Below are 11,715 nucleotides of genomic sequence, written 5' to 3' on the forward strand. Positions count from 1 at the left end.
CAGCCTTTTTCATAATTCTTTTTGAGTATGGCAAAGAAGACATGGATGCAAGAGACTTAATTGCTTGCAGGAATGAAGATTGAATAGAGACAGAAAACAAAAAGAACTGGTGCATTAATAGATTCATCTTTTTGGAAATTTTAGATGACAACAAGATTTCAAAGTAGAACTGATGTTTTATGTTGGACCCATAGACAGTTCACATAAGTGGAAATTCCATATGAACAATGAGAGGCAGAAAGTAAAAGAAAAAATGTGAAATACTCAGCAACTCATTCGGTTTGGAAGAAAGCACAATATAAAATACAAATGCATACAATATCAATAATAAAGCTAAAATGAAATCAACAAATTCAACTCTAAATATAAAAACTAGAAGAAAAACAAAATACTATGAGGACCAATAGAAAAAAAATTTAAATATGAGAAATTAATGAATTAGATAAGAGCAAAGTTAGATGTGATTTTTAAAATCATCACTTAGTTCTTGTAAAACACCTACAAAATAGAAAAATTACTAGTTAACTTAAATTTTTCTAAGTGGGAGAAAAAATAAAATGATACAAGGTAAATAACCTTTCAAACCCAATAACTGTAAAAACCATTATGTGGGTCTTTGTCTAATTCAAGGCAAATACATGTCAAAATCTAGATGAAGTGAATAGTTTTATTAAGAAATAAAATCTAGAATTTTGTTCTTAATGGCAAACAATAGGAAGTCCACAACAAATAAAACAAAGTAAAATTAAAATACTCTGGACTTAAGCAAGTTTGTAGATCTAATTCCATCTATCAGTTCACAAAGTTACCTTCATCACAAATATACTATCAGCCAGATTCAAAATGTGAAAAATTCTATAGGACAACTAAACCAGTTTCTTCAACAAACGACATTAAAAATGGAGGAAGAGAAAACTGTTGTAGATTAAAAGAAATTTAAAAACTATCAAAACCAATTGCATACTATACAGTGGTTAACTGAACAAATTAAAAAAAAAAGAAAGACATGACATATAATTTTAAAACATCAAAGTGCAATGGGTGTACTTTGTTTAAATCCTGATTCAAACTAAGGAACAACAAAATTTTTGAGACACATTGGGAATACTGAACACAGATTAATATTAAATAATGTTAAGCAATTAATTTTGTTATGTGTGATAACTGTACTGTGGTTATGTTAAAACAGTCTTTTTTTTTAAATTTTTTTTATTTGTTTATTTATAGCATAACAGTGTTCATTGTTTTGGCATCACACCCAGTGCTCCATGCAGTACGTGCCCTCCCTATTACCCACCACCTGGTTCCTCAACCTCCCACCCCCCCCACCCAGCATTACATGTACTAAAAGGTTAACAATTTTTTAATAATAGGTTGTGGATTTAACAATTCTGTCATGAAATATTGCAGAAATTAGAAACATTATGTAGGGCCATACACTCAAACTAAAAAAAAAAGTTGAGATGTATATATGGAAATAAATTTATTTTTCTCAAAATAATAAGCATTTGAGAGATTGTAAGAGGATATAACAGTAAATTATTGGAATAGGGCTCCAACCAATGGTAAAGAAAATGTAATAGCAAAAATAAATTCTAAAGTATAAAATAAAAATATCCTGTGTTATTGTTAACCACCAAGAGAGTAAAATTAATCAGAATTGTTTGCAGTCAATAATATTTTTCAAAAAAATGCATTCAGTTGTCTAACTTTTTAAAAATCATTTGCCAGTGAAAACCTATAGGAATAAAACTGTAGACCTGTGAAATGATTGAATATTTTCACTTATATTCATAAGTCAAATAATTGATAAATTTATGTTACTTACTATGTCCTCTTAGATAAGTGTTTTGATGTTCATTGGAATTATAGGAAAAAATCTAAATATAACTTTGAAAATACTTCAAAAAGAGGACCATTTCACTCCTGCTTCGACAACTAGAATTTAATTTTTATTTTCTATGAATCCTCCTTTCCTAAACACAGTGATTAAACAAACAGACTGCTCAAGGAACATAATTAAGTCTTCCCAAAAAATGAAAAAGGAATCTATATCAATTCTATTATACTAAAATAAATTAGTCTATTTTAATATAGTCCTGTCACTGAATTAGAAATAAATTGGTGCAGAGATAATAAGAGCCTAGTCTCAGCTTTGAGACCACTACCTCAATTTTTCCCCTACATCAGTATATACTTAACAAGTTTCTCATCCTTGCTCTCTGCTTTGCCTTCTACCTATTGTAAGGATAGCAATGCAATCCCTATGCAAATGTTTACCAGGCTTACTTTTGAAAACAAAATAATCATATAAATAGAGTATAGGATATCTATAATATTTGAGAAAGAATAATCTTGAAATACTTCCAAATCTGAAAATTCCTGAATACCATTGTATTATAATGTTCTGTATGAAAGTTAGTATGTGTACTTCTAGATATGGGAAGTTTTAAATTTTGATGCTCCACTATTTAATTCAAACCAACTTCTTTTTTTTAATTGTTGTTACTAAGATGCACCAATTTTTAAATATTTTTATTTAAATTCAATTAATTAACATTAATATTAGTTTCAGAGGTTGAAGTCAGTGATTCACCAGTCTTATATAATACTCAGTGCTCATTACATCACCTGCCCTCCTTAATGTTCCAAAACCAGTTACCCCACCTCTCCACCCCCCTCACTTCCAGCAACATTCAGTTTGTTTCCTATGATTAAGAGTCTCTTATGGTTTGTTTTCCTCTTTGATTTTGTCTTGTTTTATTTTTCCTCTTTTTTCCTATGATCCTCTGTTTTGTTTCTTAAATTCCACATATGAGTGAGATGATATGATAATTGCCTTTCTCTGACTGAGTTGTTTCGCTTAGCATAATACCTTCTGGTTCTATTCACATCATTGCAAATAGCAAGATTTCAATTTTTTGATGGCTGAGTAGTATTCCATTGTATATACATATACCACATCTTGTCTATCCATTCATCTGTTGATGGACAGCTAGAAGATGCACCGATTTTTTAAACCTTGTTTTTCTTAATTTTCCTCATTTTTATTTCAGAAACTTTTTTTTTGCCAAAAATCTAAGGTTTTTTTTTTTTTCATTTTATCATGTTGTGGTAAGCCATCACAGAGTCTTATTAACATGCATATCTAGTTCAGCGAGCAAGGATCAGTCATGAACTAAATGATTCCCACTTATATAACAGCCTGTTACTGTCAGTTATTAAATGGAATTTGAAGGAGTCCCTTCAAGATATCAAATTTTCAAAGACTAAATGTTCCCATTAAAAAATACAATATTTTTAAATAAATCAACTATTGCTAATATGAATCATAACTGGACCCTCATCCAATTAACATTGTGTTAACCTGAGTTCCTTCACCCAGTGCTGAATGACTACATTGACGACTAGCTCTTTAGTAAAAGGGCAAGACCATGGCTAATCTGCAAGACTTAACTTATTTATGCAAAGAGTGAAGAGAAGCAATTTGAAATTTCCTTTGGGAAATGTTAACTTCTTCATAACTCTTCTGAACTCACCTATAACCTCTTAATTTCTCACATGAATCAGGCTATGCAGAAAGCCAATTGTTACAAAATATTTAACAGTTGAGTACAGAGTCTGTTGGACATTATCACTGGATAAAGCAAGGAGTTTCATGTAGCTACATAGTGGCCATAGGCCATGACTACCAGAAGGAAACGTTCTGTAGTTGCATGGAACCAAAAAAATAAATTTGGGTGATGCACTCAGGTAGGGATTTCATTGCATCTTGTCTAAGAAATTGGCCTACATCCTGGGTGTTACAAAGGTTGAAGTGCATGCCTCTACAAAGGCTAAACCACCAAGAGAGAAGGACGTAGGCATGTGAAGATGGGAATCAGTCTGAGGCTGCACTCCGTAGTGATGTGGTAGATGACCCAGAACATGAGGGAAATGGAGGAACTGCAGCCATGATTGCTCTCTAAGTCCTGTGAGGACAAATTCAATTACTAGAGTCTTGTTTCCTTCTGACATATCCACACTTGATCACCATTATGAGAAAATATGTATCAAAGAAATTTACTAAAGATAACACAAAATAGTGACATTTTGTTTGCTAATTACATTGTACCTTAATGTTGTTTTCCACTTAATTAGTAATTTTTTATTTTTTAATTTTTTTATTTTTTTTATTTTTATTATGTTACGTTAGTCACCATACTGTACATCATTAGTTTTTGATGTAGTGTTCCATGATTAATTGTTTGTGCATAACACTCAGTGCTCCATGCAATCAGTGCCCTCCCTAATATGCATCACCAGATTCACCCATCCCTCTATCCCCCTCCCCTCTGAAACCCTTGGTTTGTTTCCTAGAGTCCATAGTCTCTCAAATTTAACTTTCAGCCTATAGTAAGATGGTTTAAAAATTCTTTGTTTAGGTATCTAACCCCCAAATTGAAAAAAAGTGAAATAAATGCAAATTTTGAGGCAATATTAAAACTATGTGGAAGACTATCACAAGTAGAAGAGATGCAAATGTAAAACTCTTGTATGTGGAAGAGAAATAGGCTAATAACTTTTACATAGGTATGACCATGTAATAATTTTTATTACATAAATTCATAAACAAAGGGAAAGGATAAAAACATGTTGGGGAAATATTTGAAACATATTCTGCATATACAGGGTTAATACTTACAAAACACATACATACACATACACATACACAACCTCTTACAACTAGGTAAAAACAAGTTAAATAACCCAATGGAACAAATGGGAAAAAAAATACGAAGAGACATGTTTATGGGAGAGTAAGTTGACTTGACTAATAAATATATGAAACAATGTTCATCCTCCATATTAATTAGGAATATTTTTAAATTGATACATCATTTCCACTTGTCAGATAAGCAATAAACCAAAATGAGAGATAATATCTACTGATGACAGGAAAGTGAGAAAAGAAGCATTTTCTGCTGTAGCTGGTAAAAATACAAATTCTAACAGCCTTTTGAATCTGACATTATTTGTCAAAATTAGAAGTTTATATAAACTTTGATCACCAATCATTTTTATTAATTAATTAATTTTATTATGTTCAGTTAGCCATCATACAGTACTTTATTTTTTGATGTATTGTTCAATGATTTATTAGTTGTGTGTAACACCCAGTGCTCATCGCAGTATGTGCCTACTCATCACCCTGTTACCCCATGCCCTCCCCTCTGTAACCCTCAGTTTGGTTCCCAGTCTCCCATGGTTTGTCTCCCTCTCTGATTTCTTCCCATTCAGTTTTCCCTCCCTCCCCTATGGTCCTCCACACTATTCCTTACATTCCACATATGAGTGAAATCATATGGAAATTGTCCTTCTCTGCCTGACTTATTTCATTCAGCATAATCCCTGCCAGTTCCGTCCATATCAATACAAGTGGTAGGTATTCATCCTTCCGGATGGCTGAGGAATATTCCTTTGTATATATGAATCACATCTTTATCTGTTCATATGTTGAAGGTCATCTCGCTTCCTTCCACAGTTTGGCTATTGTGGACATTTCTGCTATAAACATTGGGGTGCAGGTGCCCCTTCTTTCCACTATGTCTGTATCTTTGGAATAAATACCCAGTAGTGAAATTGCTAGGTGGTAGGGTAGTTCTATTTTTAACATTCTAACTGGTGTAAGGTGATATCTCATTGTGGGTGTTTTTTTATTAAGATGTACGGTATTATTAGCCCCAGGCTTGCACACTTCACAGCACTCACCATTGCTACATACCCTCCCCAATGTCCATAACCCAACTACCCTCTGGGAGTTAGGGAGAGGGTAATTGGGTTATGGATATTGGGGAGGGTATGTGCTATGATGAGTGCTGTGAAGTGTGTAAGCCTGACGATTCACAGACCTGTACTCCTGGGGCTAATAATACAGTACATCTTAATAAAAAAAAAAAAAAGAACCACAATGAGATACCACCTTACACCAGTTGGAATGGCCAAAATTAACAAGTCATTTAATAACAGATGTTGGCAAGGATGGGGAGAAAGGGGAACCCTCCTACACTATTGGTGGGAAAGCAAGCTGGTGCAGCCACTCTGATAAACAGTGTAGTGGTTCATCAAGATATTAAAGAGATGTTATTAATTGGTTTATATAACTAGCTGTTCCCATGTTAGGGGCTGAGATATTTAAAATTGTTCGATCTTCTTTTGGACAGTCCCTTTGAGTAAGATATAGTGTCCTTCCTCATCTCTTATTATAGTCTTTGGCCTAAAATCTAATTTATGTGATATAAGGATTGCCACCCCAGCTTTCTTTTGATGTCAACTAGCATGATAAATTGTTTTTACTTTAAATATGAAGGTGTCTTTGGGTCTAAAATGAGTTTCTTGTAGACAGCATATTGATAGGTTTTGTGTTTTGTTTTGTTTTTTTCCATTCTGATACCATGTATCTTTGATTGGGGCATTTAGCCCATTTACATTCAGGATAACTATTGAGAGATATGAATTTAGTGCCATTGTATTGCCTGTGAGGTGACTGTTACTGTATTTTGTCTGTATATTGTTCAATATTGTATATTGTTCCTTTCTGGTATACTACTTTTGAGCTCTCTCTTTCTTTAGAGGACGCCTTTCAATATTTCCTGTAGGGCTGGTTTGCTGTTTACAAATCTTTTAGTTTTGTTTGTCCTGGAAGCTTTTATCTCTCCTTCTATTTTTTAAAAGATTTTATTTATTTATTTGACAGAAAGAGAGAGAGATCACAAGTAGCCAGAGAGACAGGTGGAGAGAGGGGAAAGCAAGCTCCCTGCTGAGCAGAGAGCCCAATTTGGGACTCAATCCCAGGACCTGAGATCATGACATGAGCTGAAGACAGAGGCTTTAACCCACTGAGCCACACAGGCACACTTTTCTTCTATTTTCAATGATAGCCTAACTGAATATAGTATTCTTGGCTGCATTTTTTTCTCATTTAGTGCTCTGAATATATCATGCCAATTCTTTCTGGCCTGCCAGGTATCCGTGGATAAGTCTGCTGCCAATCTAATGTTTCTACCATTGTATGTTACAGACTTCTTGTTCTGGGCTGCTTTCAGATTTTTCTCTTTGTCACTGAGGTTTGTAAGTTTTACTATTAGGTGACGGGGTGTGGACCTATTTTTATTGATTTTGAGGGGGGTTCTCTGTGTCTCCTGGATTTTGATGCTTGTTCCCTTTGTCATATTAGGGAAATTCTCTACAATAATTCGCTCCAATATATCTCCTGCCCCCTCTCTCTTTCTTCTTCTTCTAGGATCCCAATTATCCTAATATTGTTTCATCTTATGGTATCACTTATCTCTCAAATTCTCCCCTCGTGGTCCAGTAGTTGTTTGTCTCTCTTTTGCTCAGTTTCTTTATTCTCCATCATGTGGTCTTCTATATCACTAATTCTTTCTTCTGCCTCATTTATCCTCACAGTAAGAGCCTCCATTTTTTTTATTGCACCTCATTAATAGCTTCTTTTATTTCAGCTTGGTTAGATTTGAGTTTCTTTATTTCACTAGAAAGGGCTTTTATTTCTCCAGACACAGTTTCTCTAATATCTTCCATGCCTTTTCCAAGCCCAGCTAGCACCTTGAGAATCGTCATTCTGAACTCTAATTCTAACATATTACCAAAGTCCATATTGATTAGGTCCCTAGCCTTCAGTACTGTCTCTTGTTTGTTTGTGGGGGTTTTTGTTTGTTTTTTGGGTTTTGGGTTTTTTTTTTTTTTTGGTGAGTTTTTCCACCTTGTCATTTTATCCAGAGAAGAGTATATGAATGTAAGGAGAAAGTACTATAAGGATGGCAAAGTGGAAAAATGTACACTAACCTATTAAGAAGAGACCCCAAATCAGGGGGAGAAGAAAAGGGGTAAAAAGAAGTTAAAATTTTTTTTAATTAAAAAAATATGATTGGTGAATAAAACAGAGCCACCCACTTGATTTTGGGTGTATTTTGATCTCTTAGAGGAAACCACCTCCCAAAATGTTAAAGAAAGAAAAACTTCTATATATACAAAAATAAGGATAAACATGATGAAGGGATGGAATATGACTGTAAAGATGAAAATTTAAAAAAAAATTCTAAAAAAGGAATTGATAAGATAAGTTGTTGTAAAAAAGAAAGAAAGAAAAAGAAAGTGGAGAGAATTTGCTCAGGTTGGAGACTAGAATAAAGCCCTGTGCTAGATTTAGAGTATATTTTGATCTATTAGAATAAATTGTATCCCAAAAAATTTTTAGAAGAAAAAACTGTATATGTATACAAAAAATAAAGTTAGATACAATGAAGGATAAAATATGATTATAATAATGAAGGTTTAAAAAGATTTTTTTAGAAAGGTGTTAAGATAAACTAGTTAAAAAAAGCAGAAAGAGGAAAAGTTTAAAAAATTAGAATAAGAAAAAATTAAAATTAAAAAAAATTAAGTAACTTTGTAAGATTAAAGAATCGTGGGGAGAAAGCCATGAATTCCATGCTTTGCTTTTCCCTCCTCTGGAATTCTGCTGTTCACCTTGATCAGTGGGCTTGGTCTTGACTGGATGCTCTTGCAGATCTTCTTGGGGAGGGGCCTGTTGCAGTGAGTCTCAAATGTTTTTGCCCAAGGCGGAACTGCACCACCTTTGCCAGGGGCTGGGCTAAGTAATCTGCTCCGGTTCGCTCATGGGAGTTTTTGTTTTTTTAATGCTTTCTCTAGAGCTCTGGAGGATGGGAATGAAAATGGCAGCCTCCCCATCTCTGGCCCAGAAGAGCCAAGAGCTTGGGGCCCCAGTCCTCAGTGTGCCCTCAGAGAAAAGTGCTCAATCACTCCCATCTCCCTGGTCTCTTGGCTGCACTCGGGCTCACTCAGCCTGTGACTGAGCATTTCAGTCTCTGGCATACAGCCCTGTTTGGAGTCTCCAAACCTAGCAGATTTCTGCCATGCTGCTCTTCCAGTGGATGAAGGTGGGTCTCCCCGGATCTGCCACCTGTGGGGTCCCTGCTCAAAGAGCAGTGATCTCACTGTGCCGCAGGTCAGCATTTAAGGTAACCCCATGGTGAGAGCTCACTCCTCAGCTCTGTCTCTGTAGTCAGCTTCCCCACTCTGATACCTGCAATCTCTGCTACACTCAAACACCCCCAATCCTTCTGTGACCTCGCAGGACCTGAGACCACACTGTCCCCGTGAGAGCTCGGAGCCTCTTAGCCTCTGGAGCAATGTCCTTCAGTGGACCAGACTTTTAAATGTTCAAATTTTGTGCTCCGTTGCTCCACCACTTGCCAGGAACCAGCCCCTCCCCTCATGATTTATCTTCCTGTCGCTTCGGATTCACTTATGTGCATGTCCTACCTTTCAGAAAGTGGTCGATTTTCTGTTTTCTAGAATTGCTGCTCTTCTTCTCTTTGATCTCCTGTTGAGTTTGTAGGTGATCAGAACGGTTTGATAACTATCTAGCTGAACTCCTGTGACCTGATGTCTTCTCAGTCTGTTACTCCTCTGCCATCTTGACTCCTCCTTGATCACCAATCTTAATCGTGGATACATATCTAGAAATAATATACTCATATACAAAACTAAAGCACAACCATTGTACTTAATGTTTAATAAAGCATAGTTCATAAGGGCAAGGACTGGAAAAAAAGAAAACTCACAACTCTAATATAGTTGAATAAACTATGGTACAATCTTACTTTGGAGAATTGTTCAGTCTTAAATGAAATGTATTTGAGCTACACCAGTTAACAATGGGACATTTTCTCAATGTATTAAGTAAGGGAATCAAAATATAAAGAACTTTAAATTTGATGGTCCCATTTGTATAAATTTTTAAAATTTTATTCATATAGGTAAGTATGATGGTATGAATGTGGATAAAGATGCAGAATAATATACCAACTTACTAACATAGGTTTTCTTGTGCAAGAGTAGATGTAGCTGTAGGAATAGAGAAAGCAGAGGAGAGAGAGAGACTTTATCCACCTCCCCCCACACAAAGTTCATGATAAAAATATATATACATCATAAGTGCTTCTCTATATAATTTTATGTGTATGTGTTTGCATCTGTGTGTCTGTGTACATGGGTGTACCTAGAAAAACATATAAAAGGACTGTCACAATTACATTACTAAAAGAAGAAAAAGCAAATCCTATTGATATATTTAAAAAGGAGTACTTGACACTGAAAATTCTAGTGTAAAATTAGGAATGAATAGTCTGTAAATTTTTCTATGAAATATTTCTTAATTATCTTTAATTCTAATGATACTTTCCATGTAAATATTTGGTAATAGACTATTAAGAGCAGGAATGATTTTTTGAAATAGTCAAAGGTATTTGGAAATTGTTAATGATGGTGTCCAAGCATGTTAGTCATTTTTATAGTTTTCTTCATATGTTTCAGTACTTTTCTTATCTAATATATTCCTAAAGGGTTCATATAGGTATTACTGCTATTATGAAGATATTTTCATGAAGTAACAAGATTAGTTTTTTCTATGACTTTTAAATGACATCTGAAAGAAATCAAGAATAGAACTTTCCAAGTATCTCAGAGTGAATGTATAGCCTTCCTTGAAAGCGAAACAAAAACTATATTTACCATAATATAACAGTTGGAATAATAATAATTTATTCATCTTAAAAATCTGTTTTATAATTTTATAGCCATACATTTTTAAATTATTTTTATTAACATATGATGTATTATTTGCCCCAGAGGTACAGGTCTGTGGATCATCAGGCTTACACAGTCACAGCACTCATCATAGCACATACCCTCCCTGTTGTCCATAACCAACCACCCTATCCCTAACCACTCCCCAGCAACCCTCAATTTGTTTTGTGAGATTGAGACTCTTTTATGGTTTGTCTCCCCCCCAATCCCATCTTGTTTCTTTTTTTCCTTCCCTACCCCCCACAGCTTCCCACCCTGCCTCTCAAATTGCTCATATAAGGGAGATCATATGATAATTGTCTTTCTCCGATTGACTTACTTTGCTCCACATAATACCCTCTAGTTCCATCCATGTCATTGCAAATGTCAAGATTTCATTTCTTTTGATATATAGCCATACCTCTTAACATTAATAACACAGAGAGATGTTAAATGAGAATGCATTTTTAAAACTGGGCTTATTTAACCAGTGGGGAGGATGATGAGTTGCTATCTTCCCTCTTCATTAAGCTAAAAATATTAATAAGTTTAAATTACTAAATACTCATCCATGGGGAACCCTATTATAATATATATCCCTAAAAAGAATTACTACAGTGTATTTGCTAAAAATAGACTATGTGAATGTTAAGAAAACATTATTTTCTTTCCAAAGTGGAAAGTTGGTCCTAAATAAAGTGGCCTTGCTTTATTTACAACACAAATCACCAAATAATAGATATTTCCTTTTTTAAATAATATATATTTTATATTTTTAATGTCACTACATTAAGTCAGTATAATTAAGCCATGAGGTAGCAAGCTTTTGGGAAAAAAAAATTTTTGGAGTAATGTGAAAGATAGCTCTATTTTTACCTTCTCGAGGAACCCCCATACTGTTTTCCAGAGTGACTGCACCAGCTTGCATTCCCACCAACAGTGTAAGATGGTTCCCCTTTCTCCACATCCTGGCAACTTCTGTTGTTTCCTGACTTATTAATTTTAGCCATTCTGACTAGTGTGAGGCGGTATCTCATTGTAGTAGTTTTGATTTGTATTTCCTTG

The 11,715-nt window shown here is 34.5% G+C and overlaps 1 pseudogene; it reads right to left on the minus strand.

Annotated features, from left to right (window-relative positions):
- Positions 1 to 454: 454 nt before the first annotated feature.
- LOC123940765 lies at positions 455 to 5,203 on the minus strand (annotated as a pseudogene).
- Between the last annotated feature and the right edge of the window lie 6,512 nt (positions 5,204 to 11,715).

Source organism: Meles meles, chromosome 4, assembly GCF_922984935.1.
Source record: "Meles meles chromosome 4, mMelMel3.1 paternal haplotype, whole genome shotgun sequence".
Lineage (NCBI taxonomy): Eukaryota > Metazoa > Chordata > Mammalia > Carnivora > Mustelidae > Meles > Meles meles.